General features: G+C 31.0%; 2 pseudogenes; one reads left to right on the top strand and one right to left on the bottom strand.

Annotated features, from left to right (window-relative positions):
• Positions 1-7,051: 7,051 nt before the first annotated feature.
• LOC136207221 (ACT domain-containing protein ACR8-like) lies at positions 7,052-7,887 on the bottom strand (annotated as a pseudogene).
• A 15-nt stretch (positions 7,888-7,902) lies between these two features.
• On the top strand, positions 7,903-11,940 carry LOC136207220 (ACT domain-containing protein ACR8-like; annotated as a pseudogene).
• Positions 11,941-17,630: the final 5,690 nt, after the last annotated feature.

The following is a 17,630-nucleotide window of genomic DNA, read 5'->3' as shown; positions in this document are numbered from 1 at the left end:
AATTGATCAAATTTGTCAATATCAGGGATAAAATTGCTATTACCTGCCAATGTTAGAGGTAAAATTACACAATTTTAAACGTTAAGGATAAAATTGCTCCCGGATGTAAATATTAGCAGTATTTTTGCACCATATCTTTTTTATAGATATGTTGAAGTAGCATTTAAAATTTTTTTGGCCTACGATCTAGCCCCTCCGACCCTTAGCTCCTGGCTCCGCCACTGTATATGAATAAATAATGTATATGTTTCAAAAAAAAATAATGTATGATATATGATAGCATATATATAATAATATTTAATTTAAATTTATAATATATAAGGAGTTGGAATTGAAATATCTGTGAGATTGGGTCAAAGTTTGTATCAATTAAATAAATGGTTGGTTCGCTTTTGAACTTGTCTAAAGGTTTTGATTGGTCCCTTAAACTTATATGTTTTTCTGATAACTCAATATTTTATCCAAGTAAAAGTTAATTAATTCAATATTTGTTATATCACTAAAATTACTTGATGGATTTATTCATTATAAGAAACAACAATCGAAGAAGCAAAATGGTTAGCTTTCTTTCTCTAGCAAATTGGTTCACCAATTGATTTTAGCTTTCTTTCTCCACCAAATTGGTTCACCAATTATTTTATTTACTTGAAATTAATATTTGAGATTATAAACAATTTTTATTTGTTTTGAGTAAGAATATTTATTATGTAGAACCTATTTATTTTGCTAAAAAAATTATATTTATTTTGTTGTTGGTATTAAAGTTTTATGTAGTAGAGATTATTAGAGATTTATTGTTATATTTTTCTTAGATGTTATGAGAATGAATATTATTTAGTTGAAGTTATGTATAATAATGTCTTTTTATATTTTTATATTTTATTATCTTGTAAATTATATTTTCAATTTATTAATATTACAGTGTGAATATATGTAAATAGTCAATAGTCATGGTCAATAGTCCTTAGTTAATAGTTGTAAATTTATTAGCTTTTATTAGTTTTCATTATTTGACTTTTTACATCTTGTAATACCTATAGTTAATCAGTAATAATACAGAAGAAAATTTTTTAATATCTCAATTGTTCTTTACATGGTATTAGAGTCTAGTTAAATTCTCGGTATGTGTTTTTGTTCTTTTAGGTCGTGTTTCCAAAAAAACAAAAACATAGTATTAAAGCATGATTTGGGTTCAATTTCTGCTCTTGTGTGCAGAATTTCTGGATTCTTGATTTAGCTTCAATTTATATTGTGTGCATAATTTTTAGGTTCCTAGTTTGACTTCAATTTCTGCCATTGTTTACAGAATCTATTGCTTCTCAGTTTGACTTCAATTTTTGCCCTTGTGTCCGAATTCATGAGTTTGTATTTTTTGGGTTATTTCTTTCAACTTCGTTGTCTGCCCTTGCGAGCAAATTGTTTGGACCTAGGGTTCTAAGCCCCAGTTCTTCTTTTGACACTGTCACCTCTCTATTTTCGATTTATTTGTCCGGTTAGTTTTCTAGTGACTCTCCTTTTGTGCATTGACATTGTTGGCAACCTCTTGCGTGTAGCTTCAACTAAGTTTTGCTTCTCTATTTCTGACAAAAATTGATGTTCTGATGTCGTCTCTCTTGTTCGATTTGTTCATCTAGGTTGCATTTCCTAGATTATATTTCATATTATAAAGTATCTTGAGTGTATTGTCTTTAAGACCATGTTATTTGTAACAAGTTGTGCATGATAAATATCTATGCTCCATGTTAAGAGAGAATGTTAGAGTGTAAATATATGTAAATAGTCAATAGTCGTAGTCAATAGTTATGGTCAATAGTCAAAATTGTAAATTTATTACCTTTTATTAGTTTTCCTTGTTTAGAGAGAATGTTAGAGTGTGAATATATGTAAATAGTCAATAGTCATAATCAACAGGCATGGTCAATAGTCAAAATTGTAAATTTATTAACTTTTATTAGTTTTCCTTGTTTAGCTTTTTACGTCTTCTATAAATACATATAGCTAATCAGTAATAATATAGAAGAACACTTTCCAATGTCTCTATTGTTCTTTAAAAAAATATTAGATATTTATCGGAATCACTGAATAACTATATTGTATTGGACCGGAACTAAATCTCTAAAATTCTCGAATTGGATTGGACCAAATTTTTGGTACAATCCAATTCTGACGATTTATTATTCCAACCCAACCCTGGATATTCCCATTTAGGAATCTCCGAACTTCAATCAAATACTAGAGATTCATGAAAAGCTTTCCAACAATATGATGTAGAAACAGTACATGTGCATAAGAGATTTTTTGTTTTTAGATTTCCAAACAAATTTCTTTTTTATAGCACGTTTTAAATTATAATAAAAATCTCCATTTACTCGTGTAATATTTTTAAAGGATAAAGTGTAAAACATTTATAACGTTATCAACTAAGAATAGTTTTAATTTTAACATTTAAAATAATGCAATTTAACTCTAACATTGATAGTCAGTCAAGAATAATTTTATCTCTTACACTGACAAGTTGGATCAATTTAAGAATAATTCATAAAATGTTCTTTTCAGTCATGAATCTTGTCATCATCTCGAGTGCATAAGTGTGTCATTTTATCACTAATAAATAGCAAATAACAAATATATGCATGCACAAGAATTAATCTCCAATTCTATTATGAAATTATAAAAACATAAAAATCTTTTTGTAGAACCAATCAATATGCAACTGATGCTGATGCTGATGTAGAATACGAGAACAAAATATCTATATTTTTAATAATGTCTCAAATTTATCCAATTTATCAATGTTAGGAGTAAAATTATTATTGGTTGCAAAGTTAGAGGTAAAAGTATATCATTTTAGACACTAAGAGATAAAATTATGTATAGATATCAATGTTAGAGATATTTTTGCACCTTATCTTCATTTTTAATATTGTTAGCTAAAATTATATATATATATATATATATATATATATATATATATATATATATATATATGGGCTGGGTCTAAACTTTTAAAAGTATTCTAAGTCAGTCCACTAATTATTTTAGGTTTTCTTGGACTTGGTACGAGATGGGCTAGCCGTGTAATTTTATACAATTGTTAGAAATATTGATGAGGTTTTTATTTGAGGAAATTACATCAAAAATTAGATTTTAATTCCTATTTATATTTATGAAAATTATTTTTATGTATTTTATTATTATATGATTAAGTTTTAAAATATCATAATATCATAATTTTAATTTTGTTTTTGTCAAATTTTCAGTTAGTCACTTATAGGGAAAAAACAATTTTAAAAAAATCACCAGATTTGACATTTTAATAAATTTGTTTAAGAGAATAAGACACTTGTAAATAATTTATCAATCCTAACTATTGTGTAATTTACCCTTTTATTTTTATTTTATTTTTTAGAAGGGAAGGTTTTTACCTTATTTAGTTAAAATGGAAGAGTACAAAATACATTTTATAGTTTGATCGATTTACAAATAATTATTATAGTTTAAATATTTGTAAATATGGATCTGTACTTTTTGTAGTTTACAAACTCAGTCATTTAAAAAAATTGTGACTTTACCCCAAAAGGGAGCAATTTGCAGCTGACTTTGCAAATTATCAAAAATTTAAGATATAACTTTACAAATTAACTAAACCACAAGTATTGTTTCGTCAAAAAAATTAACCCATATCCTTTATCCACAAAATATAGATCCTTATTTGCAAACTTTTAAATTACAATTGATAATATCCAGATATTATCCTCAGGGCAAATCCATAAAAATCTACAGGAAGGATCAATTTGTAAACAACGTTTTGCCACCAGATGAGATTCGCCAGGTCAAAGCAATACGCCAGAAGCCATACGCTATAAAGTCCTTGCTACATGGATACGTCTTGTAAATACCATACGCCATAAAGGACCCACGTCTGCCAAGCTGACATGGACATGACATCCAAGGTAGATCTGCCCATAGTATCACCAAGCCGTTATCAAAGAAACCGCTACAATTAATAGCATTAAATGGTTCCTCAAAGGCACTAACGGTCTGACATAAGGAATATAGCATTAAATCACATTAAAAGGCATTAAATGAAAGACTACTTCGATGGTTATGAAATTTAGTATAAATACCCCAACTACGAGGTATTCAAGGTATACTTTTTAAATTCCCACTTTGTGCTTATAGTTTATTCTCTCAAGAATCATTACTAACTTAACACTACAACAAATATCTAATATTGTGACGAAAATTCGTCTGACAAAATAAATTTTGTCACAATTAATGTACTTATTGTGACAAAAAAATAATTAGTAAAAACATGTGAAAATTCCAAACAAAATTATGATAAAATAATATTTCATCCAAATATTTATCACAATAAATCACCAGTCAATCGATATTATGACAAAAAAAAAATTGTCACACATTTTTGTCTTAAATACATAAGGTTGTGACAAAAATTCATACGTAAAAATAATTTTTTATCACAACTAATGTATTTATTGTGATCAAATAATAATTAGTAAGAAAATGTAAAAAAACCAAAAGAAATCGTGAGAAAAACTATTTTGTCGAAATATTTATCACAAGAAAGTAGAACTTAATACGTATTATGATAAAAACAAATTGCCACATCATTTTTGTCATAAATATATAAAGATGCAACGAAACATTCATACGATAAAATAATTGTTTTCGCAATTAATGTACTTATTATGACAAAATTACAATTAGTAAAAAAATGAAAAAACAAAACCAAATTATGACAGTAAGATTTATCAAATTAGACTAATATATTGTTTCGAAAATCAATTTACAAATTTTCATATTTATTTGGGGATTAGAATGTGTCAGAGATTAATATAAGATATACGATTAAGCCTTAATCATCTTGAGCTTTTAGTTCAAACGGTTCCATGACATGATATTAGAGTTGCTTGGACCAAACGGTCGAGGGTTCGAGTCCTGGCAACCTCATAAATTTGTAGAATTAAAAACACATGGCGGGTTGGGCCTGTGTTGTACACGCTGCAAACCCAATGGGAATTTGCATGTGGAGATGTGTCAGAGATTAATATAAGATTTACGATTTAGCGGGTTGGGCCTGTGTTGTACAAGCTGCAAGCCCAATGGGCATTTGCGAATGGGGGTGTGTATGTAACATTTTTCTTACTACATTATGTAGTCACAATAAATCATATTTCACGGTTATTTAAATTTTGTCATAATAGCTAGATTAATGACAAATTATAGTTGTAACAATAATTAAAAACTAATTATGAGGTAATACAATTTTGTCACTAAAAACTTATTAAGACGGGCTTATTGTGACTAGGATGGTGACAACACACTTTGTAACAAGAAGTTTCTTATGACAAAAATATAACTTATTTTGACAAATTAAATTGTCGCAACAAGCTTGAATTCTTGTAGTGTAAGCATCAGAATGTCCCCAGCCGAACCCAACGATGCCTCACAAGAAAACATTCCGGTGGAGGAAATTCTGGGAGATATCAATTGGTGTGGTGAGCGTGGATGTTTGATCCACGCTCACCGCACTAATTGATATCTCCAAAAATTTCCTCCATCGAAATGCTTCCCTGTGAGGCATTGTTGGGTTCAGTCGAGGACACTCTGATGCTTATGTTAGTAATGATTCTGGAGAGAATAAACTATAAGCACAAAGTAGGGATTTAGAAAATATACCTTGAATACCTCGTAGTAGGGTATTCATATTAAATTCCATAACCATCGAAGTAGTCCTTTATTTAATGCTCTTTAATGTGATTTAATGCTACATTCTTTATGTCAGGCCGTTAGTGCCTTTAAGGAACCATTTAATGCTATTAATTGTAGCGGTTTCCTTGATAACGATTTGGTGACACTATTGGCAGATCTACCTTAAATGGTATATCCATGTCAGCCTAGCGGACGTGAGTCCTTTATGGTGTATGGTATTTACAAGACGTATCCACATGGCTAGACTTTATGGCGTATGGCTTCTGGCGTATGCCACTGCCTTGACCTGACGGATCTCATCTAGTGGCGGAACATTGTTTACCAATTGATACTTCTACTTGTGGATTTTTTGGATTTACCCCTAGAATTAGATGTTATCAATACTGTTTTTTTTACTAGGACAAAACCATTTTTTTACTAGTTAAAAATATAAAATATTTACAATTATACACTACAAAAGTAAAGTATAAAATAAATTATCAAAACACATAATTCAAGTGAGCCATTTGTTATAGTGCTCCTTTATTTTAGGGGAAAATATTCCAATAAATATTTTTTTAAATATTTTTTTTATAGATGTTTAAATATATATATATATATATATATATAGTTATAATATAAACAACATATTCTATCTCTAAATTTTCTACCCTTCATCTATTTCTAAATTATTTATGTTCATAGTCTTTATATAGAGTTTTTATATTAAGCATATGATCTTTCATATCACTTGAAGGACCCTAATTCACATTTGGATAAGTGTATTGTGACCTCACTTAATAATTAAAATAGTAGAGTCTGCTATAATAATTGTGGGTCCATATTACATGTAGAAAAATATGTATGGAAGGTCCTCCATTTAACATGGAGAACCGAGTGCTTCTACTAATTTCCCATTTATCTTATTATTATTATTTTTAGAAAAAAATATAAAATAACTCTTTGGTTTGACCGGTTTATAAGGACATTTCCAAAATAACTATACGGCTATACCTTTTTAGACAGGATTTAATAGAAAAATTAACTAATAAATGTGTAACTTATCATTTGTGTGGTTAGGAGTTACACAAGTTAGCTTAGAAAAACTTTAATTTGGAGTTAACTAGTAGTTTTGAATTGAAAGTTATTAAGAGTTATGCAAGATTTTATTTATTAGGTTTCTTAGAGTTACAAAATGCATGTACTATAAATAGTTCTCTTGTATAAGTTGAAGATGAATATAGCCTCAAGGAAGAATAAATATAATTTAGAAAAACTCCCACCTCTGTTTCCTTCTATTTTTATATTCTTCATTTTATATATTCTACCTTTCTCTCTAACAAAATAGTATCAGAGTTGTGTCTGTTGATGTTGAGGATGTTGATATCTCAGCCCTTGTCACATTAAGCTCATTCTTTCTAAACATTCTTGTCGCATCTGCTAGCCTCACACCCACAGATGCCCTTCTCTCCACTACAACTTGCAAACATTGGATTACACGCTGCCTTTCAGATTCTGAATTAATTGGTGTTTCATCTGAGTGTTTAATGTAAGATTCTAAATATGCTTTGTCACATGTTGTTTTGATTGTAGCATGATCATAGTGTATTCCATGTCTGTCAATGTGCAAACAACATCAAATAGAAGCTTTATTTGATACTTGCACTGAACATTAACAACTGAATAACCCCTCGCTACCTCATTTTGTACAATCACTACTCGAGCATCAGCATTAAATCCCAGAATGGGCTTCCTCTCGTATTCCCTATCAATAAACATCATTTGATGCAATCTTCTTTATGTATGTGTGAATGTCATTGAGAGTGATGTCACTGCACTTCTAATATCATTATCATCCTTGAGAACATTCCTTAAATGAGCCTTAATTCTAAAAATTTGTTGTGAGTCGGGAACCTAAATTGCAGCCTTTTGCATAAATATATGATGGAATTTAGCCATTATGAGTCCAAACTTTAGCAACAACCACATCCCATTCCAAGTCAACTAGCACCGCAAATACCTCAGATGGAAGATCAACTCGGTCTGTACCCGTTGATTCCAATTTCGATAAACCTTTAAAAATGGGGGGCCTACTGCAGTGAATTGTACCAAGTGATTGTTCAATGTAAATTTCTCATCTGTCAACTTGTTTCCGTTTAATTCAGTCACATGGAAAAATAGTTGACAAATGAGAAAGTTATTGAGTACATTGAACAATCATTTGGTACAATTCACTACAGTAGGCCCCCAATTTTTAAAGGTTTAACGAAATTGGAATCAACGGGTACAGAATGAGTTGGTCTTCTGTCTGAGGTATTTGCAGTGCTAGTTGACTTGGAATGGGATGTGGTTGAGGTTAAAACTTTGACTCATAATGACCAAATTGCATCACTTATTTGTGTAAAAGACTGCAATTAAGGAACCGACTTACAACAAGTTATTAGAATTGAGGCTCGTTTAAAGAATGTTTTTAAGGGTGATAATGATATTAGAAGTGCAAAGACATCAGTCTTAAGGGCAGTCACATATACAGCAAGAAGATTGCACCAAATGATGTTTGCTAATATTGACTATGAAAGGAAGCCTATTCTAGAATTTAATGCTAATTCTCGAGTAGTGATTGTATAAAATTAGGTAGAGTTATTCAGTTGTTAATGTTCAGTGCAAGGATCGAATGAATCTTCTACTAAATGTTGTTTGCACATTGATAGACATGGAATACATCGTGTATCATGCTACAATCAAAACAACAGGCGATAAAGCATATCTGGAATTTTACATTAAACACTCAGACGGAACACCAATTAATTTAGAGCCTAAAAGGCAGTGAGTAATCCAATGGTTGTAAGCTATAGTGGGGAGAAGGGAATATAAAGGTGTGGAGCTAGAATTATTTATGAGAGAATTCTAAGTTGTGTTCTCGAATAGCTCAACTAAGGGATAAGTGTGCCCCATTGTTATCAAGTAATAAATCTGGTTTCACTACAATAGGCCCTCTATTTTTAATGGTTTAACAACATGATTTACACCAAAAGTATCAAACTACTAAGTTTTACAATGTTATTTAAGCGGTAAATAACTTTGGGTTTGGGTGTGTGTTAACTACTCATAAATTATATGTAAGATAGAATTAAGCTTCAAGACTTTATGGGGTGAAACAGGTTATGATAAGTTAGAATAAGTAAAGAACAATATTTCAAAAAACAAGTAATATTTAATCTTGCAAATACAGTTAGGAGTAAATCAATTAACTCCGTTAAGTACTTAGTTCGTAATTCCTTTGGGAAGGCGACACTAACTTTGGTTAATTTAGAAACTAGGGCTTGTAAGTTCCGTGGCTCGTCAAATCCTACGATTTCTAGGTTTTTAAACCCGATAAGGCATCACCTATATGCATTTTAGTGAGTTTCGGAGCTAGTAATTGACCTACATGATAACTAATTATGAGAATCAAAGCAAAAAAAAAAAAACAAGTGTAACAGAATTGAAATTGTAAAATACATATTAAACTTGTGAAGATAAGTTGATGAAATACAACCAAACCTAGCATTTAGAGTGATTATAAGCAAGTTAACAACTAAAGGGAAGAGAATTCAACCCTTAGAACTAGCTAACCACAATTAAATAGCCACTTTAGGCTTGGAGGTGGAACTCTCGAGCTTGAGAAATGATGGAGTCGGAAATTCAGTGTGAAGGATGGAGGAATTATCAAGCTTTCAATGTGTAAGGTTACACTAAAGCATGAAAATCTGAATATCTAATTTGGTGACAAACACTCTTATTTATACAAAATTCTAGTTCAGGGCAAAATCGTAAATTACAATTGAGAAGTAGCATTGCTGAAAAAGTGAGTCACACTGCATCTCTGTATGTGACACGCCATGTTGACTAATAATACTACTATTGACCAGCCTTTCAAGGTTATGACACGACGTGTTAACTTATTCACATGGCATGTCATGAAGCTTAGAGACATTCTACTTCTGGATTTTTAATTCACATGCCATGTAGAGTGTGTCATGCGTCGTGTTGACTTAAGGGGAAAAGATTTCGTATTGTTAAAGTCTTTGCCATGTGTATCTCAAATTATCCACACTTCGTGTGGACTTCTTCACATGGCTGGTTTTAGCCTCACATGATGTGTAGCTTGCCTTTTTATCCTTGATTCATTTTGCATGGTCTCGTCTTTTCTGTTCCTTTTCGTGTTAAGTTCACATGAGCACTTCTCATACTTGTAAAATAAGATTATTAAACCTGAGATTATTTATTTTATTTAATGAAATTGAGTAAAACACTTTTTATTTGACTAAATACTTAAAAAAAACAAATGGAAATTTTATTTAACTGAAATTTAATGAAACTGAGTAAATCACTCATTATTTGTTGATTTATTAAAAATCATATGCATTATAACATTAATATTAACTAAATACTTACAAAACATCTATATCAACTTTCTCACACGTAAAGTTTTACTTGTCCTCAAATAAAATTTTTCCAAAGATGAAGGATAGAGAAATTTTATAAACAAATCGCCCAATTTGACCGAGTTCGGGTTTTCGAAACTAAAATTTTATGAGAGAGTTTTCAGAGGTACCCACAAAAATGTGAAAGTTATCAAGTTCCATTTAGAAAGTTCATCAATTAACTTAAATAGGTAACATTGATTAGAATGAAACTTTTTCATGGGAAACTTCAACGCACCTCGCCAAAGGGGTTCACTCAATCACACAAATCTTTTTAAGTGACTCGGTGTTCACTCTCTTGTTTATACTTAACATAAGTTAGTATTGGGTTGCATGTGCATCCAAGTATTTCCGCTTTGTTGAAACTAAAACAACATTAAAAACATGCCCGAGTTCGGGTCCTAAAAAGGCCAAGGTTAAGGGTAAGGAAAAAGAAATAGTTTAAGGCGTAAGTTTCAGCACTAAACTATATTTCATAGCACGTATCTATAAAATAAAAAGAAAAAATAAAGTAAAGGGAAAATTTTGAGCAATTTCCAAGACACTGAATTTTCCCTTTACTTTATTCTTTTTCTTTTATGGATAGCAGGAAAAACGAGAATTTTTTTTTTCATTTCCTTCTTTTTTCCATTTGAGGTGTAAGACTCGCTAGCAAATGTTCGAATTTTTTTTAAAGGAATATGCCACATCCAGAGTTTTTTAGTTAGTGCTATAACTTAAGGGTAAAACGTTATTTAATTAAGACGTTAGGAGGTTAAAAAGTTGGGTTAAAATTAAAAAATGGATGATTGGCTCAAAAGGATTTCCTAAAAGTTATGAAAATAAGAAAATAAAAGAAAGAAAGAGTCAATAAAGGAATGTTTTGTCATCTATCGCACTTCTCAAGTCTATAAAATAAGATTATTAAACCCGAGATTATTTAATTTAAATTAACTGAAATTTAATGAAAGTGAATAAAACACTTTTTATTTATTGATTTATTAAAAAGCATATGAATTAAAACATTAAAATTAACTAAATACTTAAAAACAAACCGTAAAAGACTCTAAAAGATATGGACAAAACGTCCTTATCAATTATGTACGTCTAATAGGGGGCTTTTGGCAGATGTAGCAAGAATGTTTAGAGAGAATGGTTTTAATGTGACAGACACAACTCTAATACCACTTTATTGGAGAGAAATGAAGAATATAAAATAAAAGGAAAAAGAGGATGAAGCTTTTCTAAATTATATTTCTTCCTCCTTGAAGTGGTATCAAAGCCACCAAACGCCAAACATCATAGCCACTGTGATGAATAGCATGATTCCCTTCCAATATCCAAAACTCTCTAAAGATAATTATGATAAATGGTGCATCCGAATTAAAGTGTTGGTTGGTTCCCGTGATGTATGAGAGATTGTTGAAAATGGTTATGTACAACCAACAAATAAGGCAGCAATGACGGCTGCTCAAAAGAGAAGCCTCAGTGAAGGCTAAAAAGAAATACCAGCAAGCGCTGACTCTTATCCATATGTGTTTGGATGAAAAAATGTTTGAGAAAATTTCTAATGCAGATATTGGAAAGGATGCATGGTAAATTCTTGAGAATTCTTTTAAAAGGGAAAGACAAAGTAATTAAAGTGTGTGGGCAAACCTTGGGAGGTGAATATGAAAATCTCAAGATGAAGGACTCTAAATCTGTTGAAGAGTATTTCAACATAGTTCAGACAATTGTTAATCAATTGAATCGATATGGAGAGAAGATGGGAGGTGTTTGAGTAATTGGAAAAATTCTTTGTTCGTCGATTTTAAAATTTGACTTTGTTGTGACTGCCATTGAAGAGTCAAAAGGCTTAGAGCCCATGACTGTAGATCAACTCTTAGGATCATTATAAGTTCATGAAGAGAGAATGAAAAAAAAGAACCAGTTGCTTAGATGTGGAAGAAAAAAAATAAAGTTGAATGAAAAATAAAATTCTCATCAGCAATTTTGTGGAGAGTGAGGCACAGGTCGAGGAAGAGAAAGAGGTAGAGGTCGAGGTTGGAGTCGTGGGCTAATGAGAGTAATACCTGAGCTATATCTCGAGATGCTCAACTAAGGGATATGTGTACCCCAATATTTATCAAGTAATAAATCTGGTTAAGTCCAGGTATCGAATGCATGAGATTTGTACCCACAAGTATCAAACTACTCGGTTTTACAATGTTATCTAGGCGATGATTACTTTAGTTTTGGTTTGTGGTAACGATTATGAACTACTCCTAAACTATATGTGAGACATATTTTGGTGCAAAAACCCTTACGGGATGATACGAATTGCGTTAAGTTATGATACGTAATAAATAATATTTCAGATTATACACAAGTAATAAATTAATCCTGCAGAATAAACCAACCAACTCCATTGAGTATCTTTAGATCGTGATTCCTTTGTTAAAGGCGATAATAATTCTAATTGATTCAGAAACTAGGGTTCGTAAGTGCGGTTGCTCGTTAATTCCTACGGTTTCTGGCTTATCAATCCCGGTGAGGCAACACCTATATGAATCCTAATGGATTTCGAAGTTTGTCATCAACCTACACAATAACCAATTACGAGAATCAAAGTAAGGAATAAACATTAACAAGTGTAATGAAAATGAAAATCGCAAATCATATATTAATCTTGTGAAAAGAGTTTAAGCAAAATACAACCGAATCTAGTATATGGAAAGAATACAAATGAGTTAACAAGGTAAAAGGGAATATAATTCAGCCCTTAGAACTAGCTAACCGCACTCAAAGTCGTCACTTCGGATTCGAAGGTGGAACTTTCGAGCCTGGAGAATGAAGATGGAATCGTAACTTCGTCGGGATGATGGAAGAATTTTGTAATAACCAAGCTCTCAATATGTAAGGTGCTTTATTAGACTAAATCTGGATGCCTTAATTGGGTGCCAAGCACCTTTATTTATACAAAAATCTAAGTTCGTGGAAAAGTCGTAATTTACAAGTTCGTTTCAATCGTTCACACTAGCTGAAGAATATATTCCACACGACATGTGGTAGTGTGACACACCGTATGGACTCATTTCTGGATGAGAGTGATGCTTTCAAACGCCATTCGAAGCTCTTTTTCTTCATATTTTGCTCGTGTGAATGTATCCCACATGGCGTGTGGAACATGTGCCACGCTGCGTGGGATTGTCTTTACCCAGAGGACATATCATTGATCTTCAGTCAAGCGTCATATCCGTGTTTTATCTTTGCTACACACCGTGTGGACTAAGTCACACGTTGTGTGGCTTGTCCTTTCATCCTTAATTGATTTTATTTCTTCGTTCCTTTGTGCCTTGTGTGTGTTCCTTTAGCCTTGTAAATTACGAACATAAAGCCGAGATTAATCAATATATTCATTTTATTTTTATTCATAATGAAAAGGAACTAAAACAACCAGAATTATCTAAAAGTAAGGTGATTATTTTTTAAATATTGATTTATTAAAATGCTCATGAATTAAGCATTAAAATTAACTAAATGCTCAAGAACAAACCATAAAATACCCTAAAAAATGGGGACAAAACATCCTTATCATGGAAATGAAGAAGGAAACCAAGAGTATTGGTACATTGACTCTAAAGCCAACAATCATATGATTAGTAATAAAGACTTGTTTTGTAGTCTTGATGAATTTTTAAAGGAAGTATTCCCTTTGGTGACAAAACTAAAGTTCCAGTCATGGTTAGAGGAGACATCCTTGTTAAATTTAAGATCGGATCATGAATTTATTTCTGATGCTTATTATGTTCTAGCCTTGAAGATAAATATATTTAGCATCAGACAATTGCTTGCGAAAGGACATGAGATACAAATAAGACAGAGTGGGCTAGTAACGCGAGATTCCAAAGGCAGAATAATTGCAAAGCTTCATTGTCAAAGAATAAAATGTTCAAGATGAAAATCAGCACTGGTAGTACCAAGTACTTGAAGGCTTCAATATCAAATTCGCCATGGCTATGGCATCTGAGGATGGGTCACTTGAACTTCGGAGGACAAGAGCCACTATCTAAAGAAATATTAGTGTATGACTTTCCTTTCATAAGTCATCATAATCGTGTTTGCTCTGGTTGCTCGCATGGAGACCATTCGGCTAATTGTTATTAGCAACATATCAAAGACGGAAGATGTGTTAGATGGATGTAAAGTCAACCTTTTTGAATGATACTTTAGAAGAAGAAGTATATATCAAGCAATCATTGGGTTATGTAGCTGCATGGCAAGAAGATAAATGCTAGATTATAAGTTTAAGAGGGGATGTTAAAAAAATTAATTAATAAACTTGTAAATTATCATTTATGTGTATAGGGAGTTACACAAGTTACCTTAGAAAATCTTTAATATTGGAGTTGACTACTAGTTATAAATGGAGAGTCATTAAGTGTAACACCCTCTCTAAATTTCCTTTTATTTTATTAATGTTTAACAATCGTAGATAATTAAAACGTGATTAAAATGAAAAATTGTCATAAACACATCGATTTATTAATTCTCCATCCTTTACATATCAAACTTAACAATGACCCTATACTTTAATTATGTATAGCAACGTAATTTAACATACCAGTCACTCTGACAGTTGTACCGCTAGTCAATTAATACTTTTAACCTGAAAAGAAAGCTAGTGAAGAGTGGGGTGAGCTTGGGGCTCGGTAATTTTATACATAACACAACCACACGCGCATACAATTCAGTTTATGAGCATTTGACCAAATATAAAACACGACTTTAAAAATATTCATTTATTTTCTATTTAAGGGCCATGTTTGCCAAGTAAAAATATAGCCAATGGTTCACCAGTCAATTCAAAGTGTCTCAATCTCAATCTCAATCTCATCATACTATATATTAACAACACAGGATACCTCTCACCGCCAGGTATCCCCGCACCATCTCGGTGCGTAGCAAAAACAGCATAGAGTATCTCCTGCAACCCGAGATACTCCGACACTAGTCTCAAGGACAAGTGCCTAGCAATTCATGTCTCAACTCAACCATATATATCTCATCAACACGTACACGAATGAACCATTGAATATATCTTTGTCAAGATAAGCTATTAATTATCCTCATTTTGCTTCACATCCAACATTCGTTTTCCTCAATAATAATTATTTCATAATATTTAATATCACACCAATATATATGCACTAGCCACGTTCATTAAGCAAATCCCAACAGTCACACAGTTTCAGCCATTATCAATTTTATCATCGATAATAAAAAGACACAAACGTCATCAATCGTTCTATATTCACAAACTCAACATATCAATCAATGAACTACATCAATTACCAATTTAATAGTCGAATACAAAGAACACACAAACAAATATAACTAAACATATAATTGCCCACTTACTTGCCATATGAATGTGAAATTAATTGCAAATGCTTGATTTCATATCCTAAGAGAATGATTTTAGTTTATGGTTTACGGCTCCCCTCCTCCACCCAAAAGTAATTTCGATTTCATTATATATATATCAAAAATTGAAAGAGTTTAACTCTAATTACAATTAGTTAAAAAGAAAATAATTATTAATGATTTTTTTTAATGATAAGTATACTTTTCAAAAATAAAATGATAAGCACATATATTTTTGTTTAGCTTATTAAATACTTAATATTAACTATTTAATATAAAATAATTATTATATTCAATTATAAATATATAATATAAATATTTATTTTCTTTCAATTAAAACAATAAATTTTAATTAATTATTTTAGAAATTCGAATTTCAAATATTTACTTATATGAATACAGTTTTTTTACTAGGGGTTACATTAAGAGTTATGAAAAGTTTTATTTATTAGATTTCTAAGAGTTACAATATGTATGTATTGTAAATAGTTGTCTTGTGTAAGTTGAAGATGAATATAACCTCAAAGAAGAAGAAATATAATTTAGAAAAGGGTTAATACACATATATGTTATTGTATTTGTTTGTGTTGTCACATATACCCCTATATCAAATAAACAGTTAAATATATCCTCATATTTTTCAAATGACACCAAAAATGCCCTCACATCACCTCCAATTCACCTGCCACCCCACCTATATCAACTAAACAACCAAATATGTCATTGTAGTTGTTAATGATAGACAAATATACTTTTAGTTGTGTGATGACAAGACTAACAGAATTATGCTAAATGAGCTTACCGTTCAAATAGGATATATTTGTCTGTCGTTAACAATTGCGATGAAATATTTGGTTGTTTATTTAACAATAAGCTTCATCCTCTATTACCTTCTTATATATATATATATATATATATATATATATATATATATATATATATATATATATATATATATATTCTTCATTTTATATAGGGATAAGATGCAAAAATACCTTTAACATTGAAATTTGGAGTTATTTTACTTCTAACGTCTAAAATGATGTCGTTTTACCCTTAACGTTGGTGGTTAAGAGCAAATTTACCCTTAATGTTGGTAAGTTTGGTCAATTTCAAAAATAATTCATCAAACTCTCTGTCATTAATCTTATCATCTACACTTCACAAGTGTCTTATTTAATCAGTCATTAGCAACAAATCATAAACATATCAATAGACGTGGAATTTAAAAGAAAAAAATTATATTGGGTTTTGTATGATTTGGAAAACAAAAATTCAAATATTTCAACGAATTTAAAGATATTAAAATTAAATTTTATTATTAAATCACAAAAAATGTGAAATTTGTTTTTTTAGAACCAATTCATATGCAACTGGTGCATAATAACGAACAAAATATTTTTGTTTTTTTATAATGATGTATGAAATTGACCAAACTTGCTAACGTTAAGGGTAAAATTGTTCTTCGTTGGCAACGAAAGGGGTAAAATTCTACTATTTTAGAGATTAGGGGTAAAATTGCTTCTGGTTGTTAACATTTGGGTATTTCTGCACCTTATCCCCTTTATATAATCTTCTTTTTTCTCCAACAGGGTTCGGGTAATCCCATTAGTTTCACATAATGTCGAGTACCCGTCGTCATCCATATTTGAGACAAATCTCAACCCCCAACTATGTTTATATGCGGGTTTAAGCCGCTTAGATCGGACAGGACTAAACATCAAATCTGTATATCCAAACCCAACCCATAAAAGCGCGTCTTGGACGGCCGAGCATACCCACGAATCCATGAATATTTCTAACAAAATTAATATTTAAATTTCGATTTGAGCTAAACGGATCATTCCAACTAACTTTAAAGACCATTTCACCCCTAATTTATTTTGATTTGTTAATAAATAAATAAAAAGGAGAAGGACATGGCATCAGACTGCGAAAACAGATCAAGCTTTCAATTTACCCACATGGATTCAAATCAATGTTTTGAAAACCGGATCGGACCGGCCGGTCGAACCGGTCGAACCGCGAACCAGTCAAGCATCCGGTCCGGTTTCACCTACACTG

This window comes from Euphorbia lathyris, chromosome 9, assembly GCF_963576675.1.
Source record: "Euphorbia lathyris chromosome 9, ddEupLath1.1, whole genome shotgun sequence".
NCBI classification, from domain to species: domain Eukaryota; kingdom Viridiplantae; phylum Streptophyta; class Magnoliopsida; order Malpighiales; family Euphorbiaceae; genus Euphorbia; species Euphorbia lathyris.
The sequence above is the reverse complement of the archived record's forward strand: the minus strand, read 5'-3'. Positions and strand labels throughout refer to the sequence as shown.